We start from the raw sequence: 22325 nt of genomic DNA, 5'->3' as shown, positions 1-22325 counted from the left end.
AAGTGGCCAGAAAACAGGCCCACATTTGAGAGTATGGAATATTAGTTTCCAGTTGTGGTGTTAAGTGGTCTAAACTCCAAAATTCTTCATTCATAGTATTTGATTTTTTTTTTTTTTAATAATGTGATGCTGGGCATTGAACTCAGGGCCTTGTGCATGCGAGGCAAGCACTCTACCAAATGAGCTATATCCCTACCCTCTCTCATCCATAGTACTTGAAAAAAATAATAGGTAGGAGCCAGATGCAGTGGAGCATACCTGTAATCCCAGCAACTCAGAAGGCTGAGGCAGGAGGATTGCAAGTTTGAGGCCAGCCTCAGCAAGTTAGCAAAACCCTATCTCAAAATAAAAAATAAAAGGTCTGGGATGTAGCTCAGTATAAAACACCCGTGGTTCAATCACCAGTACCTAATAATAATCATAATAATAATGGGTAGGTTTGGAATGAAACAAATCCCAGAGGTGTACTTGGCACCCTGGAAATCACTGGATTGACTGCAGCCTGTGTAAGTCAGTCAAGTGAATAGGAGTTTATACACAGCCACAGGGGTGTCTGTTGCTTGACAAACCTGAAATTTTAGGACCTGCTCTTGGCTCTGGGTTGATGCTCCCTTAACCTCTTGAAAATCAGGATCCAGGTTAGGTAAGTCTGTGTATACTTAGGAGATAAAATATTTGAAACAAGAACTGCTTGACAAGTCCAGAACATCTGCTCATTAAACCCAGGGAACATTTCAAGTTAAAAGGAATTTAACTCTTAAGAAACTTTTTCTTCTGGTGGAAGCTCCTGTAGTTACAGGATCTTTCATTGTTCCAAAGAGGCCTTCCTTGTGCTTAGGAGGAGCACTGAGCTGGGCTGGGGAGCAGACACTGGGGACAGTCTCTGGTGCTTGCCCTGTGTGTTGTTTGGCACACAATCCTGGGCCTGAGGGCCTCAGTTGAGTGCTTTGGGATTTAATTTTTTACTACATGTCAGATCCCATTTTGGTTAAAAAACTGGAAGCTGATTTGTGCACAGTGAATCGAAGAGCACTCTGCTATCAAGTGTAACTGATTAGAACAAGTAAACAAAATAAAAAGAAAACCAGAAAACTGGAAACTGGTATGGCGGCACACAGCGGTAATCCCAGTGATTCAGGAGGCTGAGGTGGGAATAACGCAGGTTACAAGCCACCCTGGGCAACTTAGAGAGACCTTGTTTCAAAATAAAGAATAAAAAGGATGAGGATGTGGCTCAGTAGTTAAATGCCCCTGGGTTAAATCCTCAGTTCAAAACAAACAAACAAAACGCCCCAAAATGTATGTGTGTGTATATATACACACACACATACACACACACACACACACACACACACACATGCATACACACATATATCCACACATGCATGCTTAGAATGTATTTATCTAACTGGGCACTGTTAGAGGCTTCAGGATACTGCAGTGAACAAGAGACGGATTTCTCATAGATCTGTCCTTCTGGGGTGAGGGGAAGAAACCATGTATAATTAGGCAAATGGTGATAATTGCCAGGGCGAAAAATAACATAGGAATGCGTGCATCAGAGTAAATGTGGTAACGATAAATGTCACTAGATAGTGCCAAAGTCCCTCCGAAAATGGCTTGTTGTGTTCCCATCTTCAAGGACTCAGCATTTTTAAATTCAGAATTTCAAGGCCACTTGCATAGCCAGGCTTTGAATAGGAGTTTATAGACAGCCACAGGGGTGTCTGTTGTCTGTCAGGCGCTGACAGCAGAGATGTTTGTGTGTCAGGGAAAATCATGCCTGAGAACGTACCAAGTGTGTGTTGTTTGTGTGCATGTGCACACATGTGCACAAACATACATCAGAATTGTAAGTTCTTCAGCTGAGCCCAGTGTGTCTGTGCTCCTCTGTCCCCTCCAGTGCCGGTGAGGCCATCCCAGAGGCTGGCTCACTGGCTCAAGGCCGAAAGGGTGAAGGCTAGGCTTCCTGGGGGCAGGCTGCTTCCAAAGCCTCTTTCCTTTTGCGCTTGTTCCTTTTCTAACTAGGTTATTTTTTTCCCAGAGGAGAATTCTCTAAATAACAAAATTGCTTAATAACGTGATGCCTGTCACTCTCAGTTCCACAAAACATAAGTGGTTTATGCTGTCTCACGCCTCCCTGGGTATTTTCTTACAGTATGAGAAACATAAATGAATGAGTATCTTCCAGAGAAACAGAACATGCTAGTTCTTTTATTTTTACACAGACTAGAGAACAAAATTTGTTTTCTGTGTAGTTCTGTTACCTGTCATTTGACAGAAATTTAGACTTGCTAGGCAAGTAGGGGAGCAGCGTGGGGCTAGGGTAATGTATGTGCCAGTCAAGGCTGTTGGCCATGCCAAGCCTTGGTTTCTTCATCTGTCAGGTTGGTGAAGGAGTCCCTGTGTGGTATGCATCCCAGGGCAGCTCAGAGGTTGCTATGTGGGCAGATGGTTCTCCCTGTACTTGGCAGGGTCAGGTCCTGTGCAGTGGCACCCCACAGCGCCTGTCCGGCCCTCAGGGTGTAGGGTGGATGTGGGCGCCAGGGTTCAGGCCCTTGAGGACGCTGGGAGGGAGGGAAGCAAACCCAGAACTAGACAAGCCTGGTGGGGTGTGCTAGTTCACCCTGAGGGATGGGGAGGCACTCGCTGCTGCTGAGCTGCCTTTGGGGGGTCACGCCAGGCACTGTGGAAGAGGTGCCATTTGTCAGGTCTTGGGGGGGTCCTTGGGGCCCCCGAGTCACAGTGGCACACCACTTCTGAGATCAGTTGCAGGAGTCTGAGAATACACAGTGGCACTGCTGGCGAGGGTCTTAGGAGCCATGCAAAATAACAGAAAGACTCTTCAAAGGTCACTAGTGTGACAAGTTCAGGGCAGAGTCTTCTCATACCGGGAAGTCAGGCTTTTCTACTGCCTCGTGCCTTCTCGAGGTGAAGTAAGTCATTTGGGTATTTTTAGAGCTCTGCATCTTAAAAGTGTTCTTTCTCTCCAGACTCATCCCCAAGTTCATGTGCACATGTGTGCGTGTGAAGGTGGGGTCGTCCCTGTGGTAAGCCAGGATTCTTTGCAGGCTGGTGGCCCCTGTTGGTTGGGCCCATTGCAGGCAAATTCTTCTGCCTTTGTTTTTTTCTTTTTTAAAAAAAAATTGAGTTTAATCTTTAACCGAGACATGAAGACATAAAAATGAGGTAATTCAATACACATATACATGGTGTAATGTTTAAGAGAGTGATGGCTCATGTTTAGTCATTTTGTTTATCTCCGTTGGTTTTATCTTCTTGGCCTTTTCCTGTGCCCTTCCCACCAGGTTAAATCTCTCCCTCTCCTTTTTTTTTTCTTTTTCTTGGTACAGGGGCTCTTTACCATTGAGCTACGTTCCATGCCCCCCCCCCTTTTAATATATATATTTTAAAATTTGGGACAGGCTCTTGCTAAGTTGCAGAGGCTGGCTTTGAACTTATGATCCTCCTGCCTCAGCCTACGAAGTTGCTGGGAGTAGAGGCGGTTTATATCTCTCTCTTCAAACATGTATCATGTTTGTGAAGAAATTTCAAAATACTGTCTTCCAGCTTTTTGAAATGTGCGTGTCATTACTGCCGTCTGTTGTCCTGCCGTACAGTGGCCCCGACCTTCTGGCTCCAGCTGGCCATTTCTGGTGTTGGTTGTGCAGCAGCTCCGCTGATGCTGGGGTGGGCTGTAAACACAGCACCTTGGGAGCCTGCTCCTTCTGGGTGGTTTGTGCCTTAGTGCCAGGTGACTTGGCTGGGGGCAGGTCTAAGGATGGTCCTTTAACTGGAGCGCCCTGAAGGCTGAGGCCTTCTGGTCCCCTTTGTACAGCTTCTGTCCCTAGCTAAGAGGGTGTGCACAGGCTCTCCAGAAACCAAACCATTTCAGGGATAAACCAGAGGCCATGTTGGTCCAAACTGGCCTCTTCTCAGAGAACTGAGTTCTTCAGGACATAGCCTGTGGTAGAGAAGTGAGATGGAAACAGTTGGCTGTTGCTATGAAGGTTTTGATGCAGGGACATGTGTACAGGTGCACAAGTTACGTGATTGGCTTCTGGATGAGAGTGATGGGTCATGTTTAGTCATTTTGTTTATCTCCCCTGGTTTTATCTTCTTGGCCTCTTCCTGTGCCCTTCCCACCCCACCCGGCTCCCAGAGTTCAACTCCACATCACTCTTCTGGTGGTTGTGTCAGCGACTGGAGAACACTGTGATCCTGGGACTTTTTGATCTCCCCAGCACGCACCCTCATTGTGTTGGGTAGGCTGGGTCTGGACAAAGGTTTGCAGGGTTAGGCAGGTACATGTGAACTCCTGGTCACCTTGCCCTAGCGCAGGTGCAGTGACTCTGGGTCAGCTGGGGTCAGCTGGGGTCAGTTGTCAACACTGCAAGCTGAGCCACAGCTTGATCTTGAGTACATAGGCCAAGGTATTGGCCAATCCGTGGGTTTTCCCTGGGAGCAGCTTGGGGCTGTGTGCATCCAGGTTTTGCGGGGTTTAGCCTCCTGGGTCTGTGGTCTTGTGAAGAAGGCTGTTTGTTGGTTTTGCTTAAGGTTTTCAGAGCCTTATGATGTTTGTGAAGCCACACAGTACTGTGTGGACTTTGGGACTGTACTGTGGTGGCTTGTGTAATGAGATTTGAGGACTGGGGTGTAGCTTCATGTCAGAGGGCGTATTAGCATGGGTTTGATCCCCAGCGCCTCAAAAAAGAATTGTTCCTGTGATGTGATTGCAAACTCTGAACGATCATGTCACACCCCAGTGGTCACAGGAGTCCCCACCCCATCTACCTGAAACCCACACCACCAAGGTCTTTGTCCCTGACAGTGGCCTCACCATCTTCCTGGTCCCCAAAGCTCCCAGGACAAAAGACACATTGTCCTTTCCCCTCTTCATCCTGGGTCTCTTGCCTCTATCAAGTCCTATCAGTTTTGGGCCTTCAGGTCTCTTTTATGACTGTGGTCCTCTGTCACTTCCTGCTTTCCTGGCCTCCTTGAGGCCATAGTTCTCCCTCTCTGCTCCTCCCCACCACTTCCCAAGATCTGTCCATGGTACCACTGCCCAGTTGATCTTGAAGGCCTGCTTTGATTACCTCTGCTTTGCTCAAGAATTTTTTTGGGGGGGGCGGTGGTGCTGCTGTTGCCTCAGGCAGGCTAGGCACGTGCTCTGCCACAGAGCTGCACCCCAGCCCTGCACGGGATTTAAAATCTCTCTCGTGGCCTGGTAATGGGGTGTGTGGTTTCTCTTCTCTGTCACAGTGGCTTATATAATACAATTCTAATGAAAATAAACAAAGAGGGACTGGGATTGTGGCTCAGTGGTAGATCGCTTGCCTAGCATGTGCAAGTCCTGAGTTCGATCCTCGGCACCACATAAAAATAAATAAATAAAATAAAGGTATTGTGCCCAGCTACAACTAAAAAATAAATATTAAAAAAAAGAAAGAAAATAAAGAGGTCCAGGCTAACCTTCGAGGGTCAGCTGTACATCAGGTCCTGGGCTGGGGGTTTCTGTCTCATGTGGTCATAACATATGGGGATGGTTGGTGATGGGACTGAAGCCAACTGACAGTAATGTGCCCAGGGTCCCTTGGTGTGTCGATGGCAGGGCTGGGTCAACTTAGAAGGCTCAGGTTCTTTCATGGCTCCACTGAGTGGTAAATTTATTGAATTTTAAGTTCCATTCTCCCTGGCAAAAACAAAAACCATGAAAAGTACTAGAAACCAAGAGCTAATAACTGATTTTTTTTTTTTTTTTTGTACCGGGGATTGAACCCAGGGGCACTTGTCCACTGAGTCACATCCACAGCCCTGTTTTGTTTTTTTATTTAGGGTCTCACTGAGTGGCCTCACACCTTGCTTTTGCTGAGGCTGGCTTTGAACTTGGAGTCTTTCTGCCTCAGCTGGAGGGGTCACAGGGGTGCACTACCACACCCAGCAAGAGCTCATAATTGAGAGAAGGACCCTGGGAGGTAAGTAATTGTACCAGGAAACAGACAAGGGAGGCTGTTGTGATCAAGCACAAAATTCAGCTCAGTGCTTCCTAGAAGTCGAGGCAGAGGAGCATGGGCTTTTACTGTGAATGAACCAAAGAACATTCCAGAAGCAGTCCTGTTGAACACCAGAATCACTTTTCTTGGGTTTTTATGAAGGGTCATTGAATGAAGCCCTGGGCAGCAGCCCTGTGCTCAGCGAGTGTTTGCAGAGCCTCTCTAAGGTGCTGGGACTGTACTGTGCGTGGACAAGGCCGACAAGGTGAAAGAAGGTGGCACAGGCCCGGGTGGAGGGACCCTTCTAAAGAAGGAGGAGTGGTGCCCCCAGGGAGCCCTTCCTAGGACCCATCCAGGCGCTGGCTCAGGGCTCAGGAGTAATAAATACAGCAGGGGCAGAGCTCCAGGGATGGGAGCAAGGGAATGAAGCAGAAGGACACATTGTAGCAGGCAGAGATAAAGCTTAGGGAACTGGGACTGGGGATAGCAAGAGATGCTCTGCCTGAGTGGGAGGCGTGAGTCCTAAGTGGAGGTCCTGAGTGCTTAGTCCCTCCCACAGGCAGTGTCCTGCCATTTTGCTCTGCTAGGAGAAAAGTCTGGCTTGCCTTTCTGCCCCTTAGTGGGGACTATATCATGGAGCCTGGAGTAGGGGTCAGTGGCTCCGGTCTGGGATATTTTATTCAGTATTCAGCACATGTGAGCATTGAGCACCCGCGCTGTGCTGGACCTGAGAGAGGCGAGAGCACTGGCTACGCAGCATCCTCTCACGTGTCCTTCTCTAGCAATTATTTAATTTTAAACAATACTGTCATCTGACAGTAGGGCAGGCTATCAGCTGTCATTGAAGGAAGTAGCATCTATCTCTGACTCTGCCTTGTTCTAAAAAGGTTTTGAAGAATGATTGACAGAATAGATCAGTGCTGGTTGGTCTGAGTTTGAATCATGCTTCACCGTGCAGCAGTTTCCTGTGTTGGGCAAGAGTTTTTAAATATTCTTTTTGGTAGTATTGAAGATTGAACCCAAGGCCACTTCACTGAGCTACATCCCTAGACCTTTTTGTTATATTTTCAGACAGGCTCTTGCTAAGTTGCCAAAGTGGGTCTCCATCTTGGGCAGGGTATTTAACCTTTGTCATATAAGGACTTCCCTGTACCTCAGAGGGCTGGGGGGTCTGTGTGTGGTCTCCTTATGCTGGGATTTAAATCTAGAGCCTCGTGCCCTTAGAGTATAATAAGGGGGGACTGAAATAGTAGAATGTCATAGCAGGTACTTAATATATGTTGTCATTACGATTTACATTTATTTAGAAGAAAATGAACGGAGGAGTCAGTCCAGGAGGTGTGGAGTGATTGAGGAGGACACTGGGGTGAGGTGGGACCTGGCTGTCAAGGCCCTATGGATTTGCTTGGTTTCCTGATGTCCACGGCAGGCAGGGGAGGGCATGCCCTCATTTTCACTCTGTCCATCAGTTAAAGACAAATCAGGAATGGACATGTTCACATCAGCTTTTTCATCACTGTGACCAAAATTCATGACAAGAACAACTTAGAGGAGAAAAAGTTTATTTGTGGCTCATGATTTCAGAGACCTCAGTCCATAGACGATGATGGACTCCACTGCTCTGGGCCCACGGTGAGGCCGAACCTCATCGGGGAAGGACCCAGGAAGGAAACCGCTTATCTTGTGGCAGAGTCAGAAAGCGGAGAGGAGAGAGAAAAAGAAGCTGCAGGGGAAAAACCTTCCAGGGCACCCTCAGGGACCCACCTGCCCAGCCACGCCCCACTGCCCACAGTCTCCCCCAGCCAGCCGGTCAAACCAGGATAGACTGAAGAGGTCACTGCTCCCCCAATCCAGTCATTTCACCTCTGAATGTTCCTGCATTAACAGGAACTTTTAGGGGACGCCCCGTATCCAGACCACACAGGCGGTGATGGCTGATGACTGTGAGGTTTCTTTTTTGGGGTGCTGAGTTAGTTCTGGAGTTAGATATTGCTGATGTTGCATAATTGGTGAATAGGCTGAAAACCACTGGATAGCACACTTTTGAAAAAATTTTTTTTAGACATTGTTGGACTTTTTTTTTTTTTTTAAAGAGAGAGGGAGAGAGAGAGAGAATTTTAATATTTTATTTTTTAGTTATCGGCGGACACAACATCTTTGTTTATACGTGGTGCTGAGGCTCGAACCGGGGCCACACACATGCCAGGCGAGCGCGCTACCGCTGAGCCACATCACCAGCCCATGGACTTTTATTTTATTCATATATTGTTATGTGGTGCTAAGAATCGAATCCAGTGCCCCACACATGCTAGGCAAGTGCTCTACCACTGAGCCACAACCCCAGCCCCTGGATAGCACATTTTAAAATGGTGAGTTTTATGGCTTGTGAGTTCTATCTCAGTGTTTTTAAATCAGGTTTATAGGTCACAGGCTCTGCCCCCAGCTGCACAATCTTGAGCAAGCCCTGCACACCTGCAGCAGGCTCGTTCATGCTCACGGGGTGCTTCTGTGCTCCCTTGTTGCTGGGCCCTCTTGGGGTAGACTGTGAGTGACGGCCTGTGAAATTCAGGGCTGGGCTTCCCACAGCTGTTCCCACACAGAGGTCCTGGAGGTGATGCACTGAGACTATTGAATGACAATGCAACTGCTTGAAGTGAGCCACCTCTGGAGGCAGCAGAGGGACCCACTGTCCACTCTGCTGGACAGTGCATACGGCTAAGTGTGAGGCCCCTGGGATGTGGGAGAGTGCTCAGGGGACTTTCACCTTGTCCTGTGCAGCTGTGGTGGAGATGGGATTCAGGTGTTCTTTTCCAAAGGTTCCTGTATTAGAGGCTTGGTCCCTGGGTGGCCGTGTTGGGAGGTGGTGGCATCTTTAAGATATGGATCCTAATAGGGGGCTCCTAGGTCAACTGGGAGTGTGCCTCCAAAGGGTCTGTGGGACCCCAACTCTCTCCTGCTTCCTGTCTGAGATGAGGTCTCCTCCTCACTCATGTGCTCCACTCCTGCCATCTGCCGTGAGGTCCTGCCCAGAGCCGAGCTGCTGCTGGCCTCATATCCTTCAATCCCCAGAAGTTGAGAGCTAATAAGCCTTTTTTCTTATAAAGTTAGCAAGCCTCAAGTATGTCACTGTAATAATAATGGGAAAAGGGCTGATACATGGGGTCTGGAGGAGTTTCCTCCCAGCCCCTCATCCGGGTGTTCTGTGGGATATGGTGGGTGTCTTTTTGAACTGGAAGCCACAGCAGGTGCAGTGGAACTGTGGCTTCCAGGTCCCCACAGCTTGCTTCAGCCAAGTACACTGTTCTCTTGGCAGTATCCCTCTCTTGGGGCATTAAGCCAGCAGCTACAAGGAACATCTTTTTTTTTTTTAATTTTTAATTTTTAGGGGGACACAATATCTTTATTTTACATTTATGTAGTACTGAGTATCGAACCCAGTGCCTCCTGCATGCCAGGCGAGCGCGCTACCACTGAGCCACAACCCCAGCCCTTGAAAGGAGCATCTTGTCGCTAGAGGACATTGTCTTCCTCCCTCAAAAGAGAGCATGATGGAGGCAGTAAGCTGGCTTGGATGGCAGTTTGCTATTGAGTAGCCTCGTCAGCCATTAATGAATGCGTCAGCCATTAATGAGTGCGGAGGCTTTTATAAATACCCCAAGGCAGTCCTCTGTCCTGTGGCAGCAGGAGCTCCTTATTACTGACGTGTTCATGTTGCAGGATTGAAACTAGTCTTTCCAGCAGCAGGTCACAGGGCTGCCCTAGAGCTGGTGCGTGGCACACATTGGCTTGACCACAGCCTGCCATGCAGAGCAGTGGCCTAACATCACGGCACATGGAGCTGGGAGGGGTCGAATGAGCAGCATCTGAGATCCCAGTTCAGTGGTCTCCTGGCCTGGCCCCATGGTAAGGTCTGGACCTGGTCTTCTTGCAACAGTGCCATGAACTCCTGGTAGCACGGGAGGCCGGAGCCCCTTGCTGGAGCTGCCTCCGGCCCAGCGGTCCTCCCTGGCCCAGGAGAAGCTCATGTTTTGCTAATGACACAGCCTGCTGCTGCCTTCCTTGGGGTGACAGAAGTCAGCATGAGAACCACTGGGGCCATGTAGGCCAGGATGTGGGTCACCTCTTTCTGACTTGGGTGGCAGATGATAGCTAGGATCGCAACAGATTTGTCACAGAGTGTCCCACAAGGTCCTTGCATCTTGTCCTGGGAGTGGCTCGCTCTGGGCCGGTGTCTCTCCTGCAATTCTTTCTTTTTCTTTTTTTTTTTTTTTTTTTAGTTCTTGGTGGACACAACATCTTTGTTTGTATGTGGATCGAACCCGGGCCGCACGCATGCCAGGCGAGCGTGCTACTGCTTGAGCCACATCCCCAGCCCTGCAATTCTTTCTTTCTTTTTTTTTTTTTTTCATATCAGGGATTGAATCCAGAGGCACTTAACCACTGAGCCACATCCCCAGCCTTTTAAAAAATATTTTATTTACAGACAAAGTCTTACTGAGTTGCTTAGGGCCTCGCTAAATTGCTGAGGCTGGCTTTGAACTTGTGATCCTCCTGCCTACAGCCTCCTGAGCAGCTGGGATTACAGGCACATGCCACCACTCCTGGCTCTCCTGCAATTCTGAGGGCTTGTGTTTCTGAGAACCCAGGGTCCTAACCCTCGTATCTTAGAGATGACAAGGAATCCAGGTCACTGGGCATTTATGGAACACTTGTCTGGGTAAATCCTCACTTGAGCAGTGAAGCAGACCGTGCAGGGAGCCGGGGAAGCCCTTGCAGAAACTTGAAACTTGCAAGAGAGCGTGAAGGTTTTCTTTGTATTTCTTTCTTTCTTTCTTTTTTTTTAAGAGAGAGAGAGAGAGAATTTTTAATATTTATTTTTTAGTTTTCGACAGACACAACATCTTTGTTTGTATGTGGTGCTGAGGATCGAACTCGGGCCGCACGCATGCCAGGCGAGTGCACTACCACTTGAGCCACATCCCCAGCCCCCTTTTCTTTGTATTTCTCACTAAATCCTGCCTAGTGCTACCATCTTGCATGATCCTACTAAAATGAACAGGAACAAGAAGTTAAGCCTTGGTCAGGTGTAATCAACTGAGTCAGGTGCTGGCAGACTTGTTTGTAAAGGGCCAGACAATGCATACAGGGGCCCTGCGAGCCAAAAGGTCCTCGACAGCTACTCACCTGTTGTTTTTGCAGGAAAGCAGCCTGGACAGTGTGTGACTGAGGAGGTATGGCTAGTCCCCAGGGGAACTGGCGATGACGCTAGTCCATGGGCTTGACCCATAGGCTTGTTCTGCCCGGCCCTGAGCTAGACTATGTGTGTGACTGGAACTTCATCAGTGCTCTTGCTGACGCCCCCTCTGCTCCAGGACCCACCTGGCGTGTACTCGCCGCTTCTGGCCTCTGACAGTTCCCTTGCCTTTCACAGCCATGATGCTTTTGGAGGGCACAGGTCAGATATTTTATAGACTGTCGCTGGATTTGTCTTAGGTTTTCTCACGAGTGGAGTGAGGCGATGGGTTTGTGGCAAGAATACCACAAAGCAAGGCCGTAGCACAGGGCACGGGACCAGCGGGCGGGTGGTCTTTACCCGGATCTCCTGACTGGATTGGTGTCTGCAGGGTTCCCCCCGACAGTTGCTCTTTTCCCCTTGGTGGTTAGTAGGTGTCTCGGAGCAGATGCTCTGAGATCCTACGGATCCTGGTTTGTGCCCTGAGTTGTTCAGCCCTTCTGTGGATGGATCCTGTGTGTCGGTTAATACTGTGACATCTCATAGTCATTCTCTTGTTTCTCTCTTTCCAAGAACTGTCCCTTTCTCGTATTAATTGATTTGATTATTAATTTATATCTGTATGGACTCAGATTTTTTCCTTGTGGTTAAAAATCTCATACTCCACCAGCGATGAACAGTCCACAGGGGAAATAAAGGAAATAGTTTTATTTCCAATAGATTAAATCCAAAAGCAAGGAGGTGTGAAGCTTCTACACTGAACTGTAAAACTGCTGAAAGCACTTGTAGACTCCCCAGTGAGCGGAGCGACCTGGCACATTTGTGGGTGGGAGGGCGACGTTGCTGGTGCCGCAGGGTTGGGCGGTGACTCCTCGCTTGCAGCCTTTCTGTTCCATGTGGCAGAGGAGTTCTGGGGCTATAGTGGTGGTGCTGGCCCGTTTTGAAAGTGCTTAAATGCTGCTTGATTGTACACTTTAACACGGCGAGCTGTATGTCACGTATAACAAAACAGGTAGCTTAGCAATGAATTGCTACCACTGCTTCGGTCGGTCATGTCATGGCGCACTTAGTGGCTCTGACTTTTCAGCTTTAGCATTCAGGAGTGTCTTGGTGTTGCCTCAGGGTCCTTTCTCCAGCCTCACATTTTCTCGAAAAATTTTTTAAGTATTTTTTTTTTTTTAGTTATTGATGGACCTTTATTTCATTTATTTATATGAGGTGCTGAGAATTGAACCCAGTGCCCCCACACATGGCGGGTAGGTGCACTACCACTGAGCCCCAGCCCCAGCCCTCTTGGACATTTCTTCAGCCCAGGGATCCTAAGGTGACCCAGCTCTTTGTGTTCTGGACTCACCCATTTCCAAGTCTGGATGAACCAGAGGGCTCAGGGAGGGCTCCCGGATGGAAGGGCACGGAGGGCCAGCGATGGAGAGAGAGGTGGGGGTAAGCGGACACAGGCCTGCCGGAAAATGGGTCATGGCCTTGAAAAGAAAAGGAACTCAAACATTGCTCCCTGTGGCTTCCGGCTGGTCTCACCTTCCTGCAGCCACTTCCTATCTACAGAGGGGCATGCCATTACCCGTAACTGCCAAGGGTTGCTGGGAGTTGCTGTAACATGTGGCTATGACACATAGTAGGTGCTCCGAGGCCATGGGATTCCTCCTCCCTCCCTGCTTTTCTCAGGGCAGAAGCAGATGAAAAATAAGCAGTGTCAGCCAGGTGCAGTGGCACACACCAGTCATCCAGCTGCTGGGGAGGCTGAGGCAGGAGGATCACGAGTTCAAAGCCAGCCTCAGCAAAAGTGAGGCGCTAAGCAACTCAGTGAGAATCCTGTCTCTAAATAAAATACAAAATAGGGCTGGAGATGTGGCTCAGTGGTTGAGTGCCCCTGAGTTCAATCCTGGTGCCCACTGCCCCCGCCAAAAGAAAAAAAGAAAAATCAGTGTCACTCACCCCACCTTAGTTTCTAAATAACATTCTCCAATGGGAGGAGCCAGGGTTTCCTGTCTTTGTATATTAGAGCCATTGTGTGTGTGCTGTCACTTTCAATTTTTTTTCTCCCTGTACTGAGGATTGAGCCCAGGGAATTTCTGCCTCTGAGCTGCATCCCCAACCTTTTTATTTGTTTTTTATTGTTAGTATTTTTAATTTTGAAATAGGGTCTCGCTAAGTTGCTGAGGCTGGCCTTGAACTTGCCACCCTCTTGCTTCAGCCTCAAGAAGCTGTGATCATAGGAGCGCCCTACTGGATGCCTCCAGTCCCATCCAACCCCACAACATTCGTGTCTTATTCTCTTTCCACATTTGTAAGTTCTTCCTCCAACAGTGAGATCTAGCTCCCACTTATTTGTTGTTAATTTTGGAAAGAGCACATAAAGTACCTTTGGATACCAAATCATCCAGAGGAAGTCTGTTAGGTTGGACATATCCTCTGAGATAGTTTTTCTGAAGAAATATCTAAGTTTTCTTTCGTGGTTTCTTAGTGAAAATATAACTTTCTTTTTAATTTATCGTGCTTGCCATCTTTCCACGAAGTAACTATAGTTTGATGTAGTTATTTTTAACTGTTGCATAGTATTCCATTGTTTGGGTCGCAAACATTAACATGCAGTTTGAGTCTGTGACTAACAATGCTACGGCAAAGATGTGCCACTAGGCCCAGCGAGGGGCACATTCTGAAAAAAGGATCAGTAGTTCTAAAGACCCAGGCATTTTGTTTTTCATAAGGAAAGAGCTTTAAACATATTTTTATGATTAGGTAAATAACACACTTTTTTTTTATAGATTTTTTTTTTTTTTAAAGAGAGAGAGAGAATTTTTTAATATTTATTTTTTAGTTTTTCGGCGGACACAACATCTTTGTTTGTATGTGGTGCTGAGGATCGAACCTGGGCCGCACGCATGCCAGGCAAGCGCGCTTGAGCCACATCCCCAGCCCAACACACTTTTTTTTAAGGCAAATCAAACATGAATAGTCAGGTAGTCTGAGGGGTTAAAGTGCCGCTCCTGTAGTCGCACTCCTATGGTCTTTGTTAGGACTGTGGTGTCCATGAGCACCTCCCAGCGCAGGCCACGCCACCTACGCTGTTGCATGTGGATGTTTGCTTGCTTTGCAGAGTCACTTACGGACACTGGAGTGGACGGTTGTTGACTGTCTGGCTTCGTTGGGTTCCACCTGCTTGGACCCCCAGGCCCCGTACCACCCTCCCACCTGCCAGCCCTCCCTGTGCCGCCTCCTTGTCCTGGTCCTTGTCTGTCCCAGGCCTCCTCTGACCTCACACACTGACACTCAGCCTGGCCTTGAGGCTTCCCCGAAGTGGACTCAGATGTCAGGCCCTGCTGTTTGGCTCCTCACGTCCCATGCACACTCTGAGTGCCACCCTCGCTGTCACAGCCTGGCAGCCGGCCGTCCCTTTTCCTGGCTGGGTACTGAACTGCGCTTTTCTTTGCTTCTCATCTCAGGATTTTCGGGGGCAGTCCCAGCTGCACTCACTGCAGCTATTTCTTTCTTATATTAAATAAGTTCGTTTATTACTAAGTGTGTCATGTTTGCTGTGGTCACAGCCTCCTTCTCACTTTGTCAATAGTCTGTTTGCATTTGCCCTGTGCTAGGCACCGTTGTGAGCACCTCGGGTTCTTTAATTTATTAATCCCCACGGCACCCCGAGGCACTGGGGGCCATGGCTGTGCTCACAGTGTTATGACCTCCTCTCTCCTGGTCGCCAAGAGTTCCTGTGTGAGTGCAGGTTGGGTTTGTCGGGTGCCTCTCCTGTGTGCCGATGTGGTGAGTTCCCGATTGCTGAGTGCTGGAGCAGCCCTGCGCTCCTGGGTGAACACCACGGCTGGTGGTGCAGGGTCCCCTCACATCTGTGCGGGGTTCACTTGGCTCATGTTCGACCGCACTTCTGCATGTACGCGCCTGGGCACGTTGGTCTAAAGTTCTCTGGTTTGGGTGTCCAGGTCCCATACAAATGAGTTGGGCTGGGCGTGGAAGCACACGCGTGTGATCCCGCTACTCAGGAGGCTGAGGCAGGAGGATTGCCTGGGCAACTTAGTGAGATTCTGTCTGAAGATAAAATATACAAAGGTCTGGGGGTGTAGCTCAGTGGCAGAGCACTCCTGGTTCAATTCCCAGTACTACACACACCAAAAAAAAAAAAAAAGAGAGAGAGAAAAGGAGTTGGAGGCCTTCTCTTTTTGGGGACACTATAGATTGGGGTGTTATTTCTTTCTTAAATGTTGGATCAGATTTGCCAACATTAAAAGCTTCCATCTTCACTTTTGGTTGAAGATTTTAACTCCTAACTCAGATTCTTTGATGGAGAACTATTCAGGTTATTTATTGCATGGGCAGGCTCTGGTTATTAGTGTCTATTAAGAAATGTGTCCATTTTACCTAAGTCAGCAAGTGTTCACATGAAGTAATTTCTCATACCAGCCCTTTGATGTCTGTAGAATCCAAAGCCATCCCTCTTCCACTCCCTGTGGTGAGAATTTGCTGTCGTTCTTTTCTCCTGACTAGTCCAATAGCTAATCCTGTCTGAAGGCTAATTACATGCCAAGAATTACTAAGATTGAAATCTTGTTGAGAATTTAAAGATCTTTCTAAAAAGAAAAACAGCATCTATAGATGTTTTTCTTCATGCTATTTGGTGGGGGGAGGCCAAAGGGGCTTCAGAATCAGACTGGCATCACTTAGCCCTACAACTTAGCTGCATAAGCCCTCTGAGCTTTGATTTCATCTCTTCCATCTCCCAGGAGACGGCCCACTGTGCAGATGCCCCGTCCCTAGGGAAGGCTCCTCTCTGCTTCCTTCCGTGCCCACAGTGCTTGGTGAGCAGTTACGTTACAGCCTTTCTTCCATCTGACGGCAGTGCCAGCATCCCGTCAGCCACACTGTGTCTACACGGCACCCTCCACCTCAAACCAAGCCTAGCCTGCATTTAGTTAATCAAAAATGGTTTAATAGCTGGGCGCTACAGCACACACCTGTAATCCCAGGGGCACAGGAGGCTGAGATGGGAGGATCACAAATTCAAAGCCAGCCTCAGCTTTGGTGAGGCCCTAAGCAACTCAGTGAACTGTCTCCAAATAAAATACAAAATAGGGCTGGGATGTGGCTCAGTGGTCAAGTACCCCTGAGTTCAATCTCCGGTACCCGCTCCCCACCAAAAAATGGTTTAATAGAAGAAGGATAAGAAAATAATGAAGCAAATAATGGCACATAAGCCAGTAGACCACCTGTGTAGCCAAAGAAGATTTCATTATAAAGGGTCATTTAGCAACATGGAACAAGATTTTAAAAAACAGAATATTTTTATCCGCTTTTGTGATTCGCGTGTGTGTCTGTGTTCAGTACTTATGTATGGGAGGGAAATGGAGAATTCCCAGGGGAAAATAGCCCCAGGAGAATGAGATTCTGGTCCAAATTTTTGTCCTCTAACCTATGACATAGAGGCAGAGTGAGGCTTGGCCTGGTGAGCTCCCTGGGGTGTAGGGCGTGGGGTGCTGGACCCTCCTCAGCGGCAAGGGCGAAGGCCAGGAGGCCGCACTCCTTTCTGCCCTGTGGTGGGTGAGGGCATCAGGCCGAGGGAGCGTCTGCTGGCAAGGGGTGGTGAGTTCTGGGAAGCAGGCGTGGGCTATGCTCACTCACCCCTGGGGCTCCCCTTGAGAGCCAGCCCAGCTCCACGTGGAATGCAGCCTGTTTGGGGACCAGTTTTTGAGCTAAAAGTCACTCTTCCCACAGTCTTTTTGGGGCTGGTCTGGTCCCCCCTGTCTGTGCCTTTCAAAGGACATCCAGGAGTTGGCGTTTGAGTCTTTTAAGACTTGGGGTCTTCCTTTGCATTGTCCCCCTGAGCCTCTTGAGTAGATGAGTACCCACAGCACCCTGCACCCCAGGACCCGGGCTGTGGCTCTGTCACTTAGCCCTGTCACATCTCCTTGCCACGGCTTCTTCTGTTTTCAGATGCCTTTGTCAGGAAGGGCTTGTGGGGGACCCGGGAGGCCTCCTCTTTCCACCCAGAGCAGAGCCTCCCCCTCCCCACCCAGCCTCCAAGTCCCTTGGCTTGTGTGGGACACAGTCAGGTGTGTTCCCCGAAGCATTCATGGAGGTGCCTCAGAGCAGGAACTCCTGCAGCCCCTGTGAAGTGTTTTGTGTCATAAATTGCCTGAGCCGCCTCTGCCTGGTGTCACTGAATCACGCCTGTGACAAACCTGGAGCCTGTGGCTGAGGCCTGGGGAGCTGGGGGTTGAACCCCTGGAGCTCAAGGTCCCAGAAGTGCAAGGTCAGCCCCTCAGGGCTCAGTCAGCTGGTGTGGCGCCTGGGGCTGCTTCTGCCGAGTCATGCCTTCTCAGCCTTCCATGGCTGCCTTCCCCCTCTATACCTTCCCCCTCCAAGGCGTTGCGTCAGACACAGGCCCGTCATGTGTTTCCAAATTAAGCCCTGTTATGTGGGGGAAAGGCCATCCACAGGAAGCGCTGGGCTGGGGATGGACCAAGGCTGGGAGCCCTCGAGGCCACCTTCGTAAGCCTCCGTGGCTGTCCTGGTGTTCAGGTGCCAGCACCATCTACAGCGTCCCCTTCCTGTGGAGCCTTCTACTCATGCCACCTCCCCACCCCTGTTGTCCCCAGCTGCTTAGGGCCCGAGGACCTCAGGTTGGTGTTTGGGGCTCCTGGCCTGCTTGTGGTCCCATTTTAAAACTCACTCTGTCCCATGGACGATCCTCCCCGCTCCCCGCTAGAGTCACCCGATCCCGTAGGTGCTGCACTGTGGGCTGCTTCTCCACCTGATGGTGGACCTGGCTGTTCCTCAGGACCCAGCCCCCAGGCCAGCCCTGGTGCCTCCTCCTCAGAGCTCTTCTCTCCCCGCCAGGCGTGAGGGGTGGGGAGTGCCTGGGGTGGGTGGCAGGCTTTCCTGTCCGCATCTGGGCACTAGAGGCAGCTCTTCCCCAGGGTGTTTTGCCCTGGAACCTTTTAAGAGCCCTCCAGACCATGTGCTCTGAGAACAGGAGCCTCAACTGCCTTGCGCTCCTGGGATCTTCAGTGCTCTGGGACTCAAGAGCAAGTGACAAAGTGGCCAATAGGGGAGCTGCAGCCCGTGCTCCAGAAGTGCTGGGTGGCCTTGGGCACACAGGGCCACAGTTTATGAAGCTTTGAGGCCCAGCTCTGCACGCCTGAGGGTCAGGAGGCCACCCCTGGTCCCTCTGGCCCTACTCGGAGCCGCCACTCTTGTTCTGGGTACAGTCTGATCGACAGGAGGACCTGATGTCCCCATGTCGCACATTCAAGGCAGAAGATTGTAGAGTTCTCACGATGATGAGAGCCATCCCACCACAGGAAAGGGCCAACCCCAAAAGATGTTGGAGAAAAAGCCCATGCCTGGGGTGCCCCGTGTTCCCGCCCTGGTTGGGCGCTGAGCATGCTGCAGAGGGAGGCTCCGTGGAGATCTAGGAAGGGCGTCCCCTTGGGAGTCTAGAAGGCTGTGTCCAAGGGGAGTAGCTTACTGTAGCCATTAGAGTTCCAGAGCTGGCGGTGGCCCTTGGTGATCATGCCCACCTCGTGCTGTCAGTGGCACACCTAGGCCCAGGGGGACTGAAGCCTGCACTGCACAGCAGGGGCAGCAGGGGCCGATGGGCTGCTTCTGCACCTGGCTCTTTTTCACCAGACGTCTTCTGTTACTTGTTACAAGCATGTCAGAGGCCAGGTAATAAGCATTTAGGATTTACAGGCCAGGGTGAAATCTAGGATTTATATTTTACTTATATCACAAGAGAAGGCAAATTCCATGATATTTTTGTTAACAAAATTCAAATCATAACATTGAGCACGATTTTTTAATGTAGGTCAGGTCTCCTAATAAGAAGAGTGGAATTACTTGTATAGGGATGACATTTTACTGATTTGGGCTCCAAAGTTAGTTTTCCCTGCCATCAGAATCATCTGCAAATACTCCCTTGGCATGATCTGCAGGGGAATTTTACATGTTTTATCTTAGAGAATGTCTTTCACACTGAGGCTGCCGCCAAATGAGTGTGTCAGCCCACAGGCAGATAACTTCTTCTTTTTTTTTTTTTTTAATTTTTTAGTTGTACATGGTAGTAGAATGTATTTTTACAGCAGATCACTTGAATGGAGCACGTTAATCACTGAAGTGCAGTGCTGGAGAATTCCACTAAGATCATCCTTGATATTTGCTCTTTGGAGATTTATTACATTGCAGATCAGTTGCTTCTAGCTGAAGTTTAGGGGAATGCTTCTCAATTTTATAGTTAAATGGATTTTTTAATGTGGGAATTCTCTTTGAAATTGCAGTAAGCTGAAGAATACTGCGGCAACTGTGGGTTGAGCTAAAAAAAAAATGCAGGTTTTTGTGGGAATGGAAATCTCACTTCTTGTTTTACCCAACAGTTCAGGGGTTGTATAAAGCATCTTGACTCAAGGTTTAGATACTGTTCATTTCCCTGAAATGACTACCACAGTGTAAATCTCACATGTAAAAGCTGTTTTGCCTTAGAATCTAGGTAAGCCTCATTAAGAGACCTCAGCTCGGGTCTGGGGATGTGGCTCAAGTGGTAGTGCGCTCGCCTGGCATGCATGCGGCCCGGGTTGGATCTTTAGCACCACATACAAAGATGTTGGGTCTGCCGAAAACTAAAAAAAAAAAAAAAAAAAAAATTAAAAAAAAAAAGAAAGAAACCTAAACTCTAGCAAAAACCCATTCCCTAAACCATTCTTGTTCAGTAACAGTGATTGAAGACAATTCCTATGTATTTTTGGTACAGGAGATTGAATCCAGGGACAATACCATTGAGCTGCATTCCCAGGCCTTATTATTTTTTATTTCGAGACAGGGTCTTACCAAGTTGCTGAGGCTGACTTCCAACTTGTGATCCTCCTGCCTCAGCCTCCCAAGTCCCTGGGATTACAGATGTGTGTGATCATGGTAAAGTCTGGTATAACTATTCTAGATCTATACTGAACTTTTTTGAACAAGAATTGGCTTCTCTGGTGTGGTGGCACACTACATGGCTGCCTATGGTAGGACAAGTTGGATATTCAGCCTCCATTTCTGAAAGAAATTCATGGAACTGACCGTGAGAGTAAAGGAGATGGACTGTTGGCGCTTTTGGCTCAGTAGCTAACAGATTCAAGTGCTTTCTGCACAGCCCTATGGACCAGTGGGTAGTGGGTAAACATAGGCCTTAGTTTCCATGGGCTTGTCCCACAGCCTTTTCTACCCCACACATCTTTTTACCATCAGTTAGGAAACATCATAGTCCACCCCAGTTGTGCTGAACTAGTGTTTTCACCACTCCTTTGACAGTGTTTTGCTTGCAGCTGTTAACATGGATTCCTTAGTCATGCCACCTCGGTGTGATTCTTAGAGAACCGAGCAGTACTGGCAGTGTCTTTAGAGTCTTTAAGAGCCAAGGAATGGTGACGCTTGCTATCTTTAGGAGAGCTGTCACAGGAATGTGGTGGAAGCCAGCCCTTGGCCGCCATCCAGCAGGGTACCCACCTCGAGGGGCCAGCAGAAGCCAGGTGCGGGCAGTAACCCTCCAGGCCAGGACCTGTCAGCTGAGGCCCCAAGGGACACTGAAGTTCCATCTGACAGCAGCGAGTTGCCGCCCTCCTTGGCCACCAGCAGGGCACCAGAGGCCTGCTAAAGGAATTAAGGTCCACCGTCCACCATGTTCAAAACGTCCAGGATACAATTTTTTAAAATCACCCACTGTGCCACGAAACAGGAAAACCTCCACTTGAGGGATGCCCGCATCAAGAGGCCACAGGCAGCATGAAGAATCAAACAGACGCTGGGACTGAGGAACATGACAGGCAAGATGGAACTCTCTGAAAGGCACCCTGGCAGGACGGGGAAGACAGGGAAGGGTTGGCATCTTGGGAACTCTAAGATCTGGCAGAAGAAAGTACTCAGTCGGCACCACAGGGACAAACCAGAGTGGGTGGGAAGCCGGGAGAGAGTTCAGGTCTTGTGGGACCAGGGACAAGATGTCCAACCTTCATGCCACCGTCCCCGAGGAGAGGAGAGAGAGGGCCGGCTGAGAAGGTCCCCTGATTTGGCAGGGTGGAAACTGAGAATCAGGAAGCTTCATGGACCCCAACTCAGCCTCTCAGTTTGGGTGATAAACGTAGAGACAGTCGCGCCCTAGGGGGACCCTGTGCACCCTTTTGGTCTGCCTGGGAAGGGTCTTCCCCTGGCGTTGCTCTCTGGAGGTGGAGCTACTGGGCATCCGCGGGGTTCGTTTCCTGGAGGGTTTCTGAGTCTTGCAGCTTAAAACCCTGGCAGAAGTCTGTGAGCCTGGACAGCCCTGTTCCCCTGCAGCGGGGAGGTGGAGGCCAGGCAGCTGGGAGTCCACCAGGACCTCAGCTGGGCCACTCGGTAGCTTGCTTTTTCCTTCCTTCCCCCTTTCCTCCCTCACTGATTTGCTTGGTGACTGACTCATCCTGAGTTGGTGCCGGCTGGTGCTCCCGGAGGGGACCTCTGCTCCCTCCCGCTCTGGCCACGTGGGTCCTTTCAGAAACTGGAAAAGCTCCTGCCAGTTTCCCTTGCTGGAGCAGTCAGTGATTTTTCTGGCCACCATGCTCTACAGTGTACTTGACTAAGTTGCTGCCCTTTGCTAGGTTGGTGCAAACTGGCCAGCTTTCGAGATTGGAGGAAGAGTGGTCAAGTGCGCATGTGCAATGCCCCCAGGGTCTGAGACCACGATTCAGCCTCCTACAGATGAGAAGTGTTCAGGGAAAAAGTAACAATTTGACAAAAACAGTTCAGACAAAATACATAGTGTAAGTAATGACTGTGTGTAGCATTTATCTTGTACATTTGTATAGCAGCTATACAGGTATTACAAACATTCTGAAATGACTTTAAAGTACACTTTAAAGGAGGATGTGAGAAGGCAAATACTACACCATTTTATATAAGAGACTGGAGCATCTAGAGGATCCCACAGGGGATCCTGGAAGCCATTCCCCTTGAATACCAAAGGACAGCTGTATAGTTCTTGCCCTTCTCTGTCTGCTTGTTGTTTTTTGATAAAATGCAAACTTTTGGGTGGAGTGCCAACTTACAAGATCACACCA

The 22325-nt window shown here is 49.2% G+C and overlaps 1 protein-coding gene across 2 annotated transcripts in view; it reads left to right on the top strand.

The window, feature by feature from the left end:
• Por (cytochrome p450 oxidoreductase) overlaps window positions 1-22325 on the top strand; it is a 51772-nt gene that overhangs the window by 1442 nt on the left and 28005 nt on the right. Inside the window, exon 2 of one of the 2 annotated variants that reach the window (XM_013360067.2) lies at window positions 5836-5975. The exons of the other annotated variant lie outside the window; for it this stretch is intronic. The gene's annotated coding sequence lies outside the window, so the exon portion shown is untranslated. The remainder of the gene's footprint in view (window positions 1-5835; window positions 5976-22325) is intronic. 2 annotated transcript variants of the gene reach the window in all.

Source organism: Ictidomys tridecemlineatus, chromosome 10 (genome assembly GCF_052094955.1).
Source record: "Ictidomys tridecemlineatus isolate mIctTri1 chromosome 10, mIctTri1.hap1, whole genome shotgun sequence".
Classification (NCBI taxonomy): domain Eukaryota; kingdom Metazoa; phylum Chordata; class Mammalia; order Rodentia; family Sciuridae; genus Ictidomys; species Ictidomys tridecemlineatus.
Note: the sequence above shows the minus strand (reverse complement) of the source record. Positions and strands in the feature narration are given on the sequence as shown.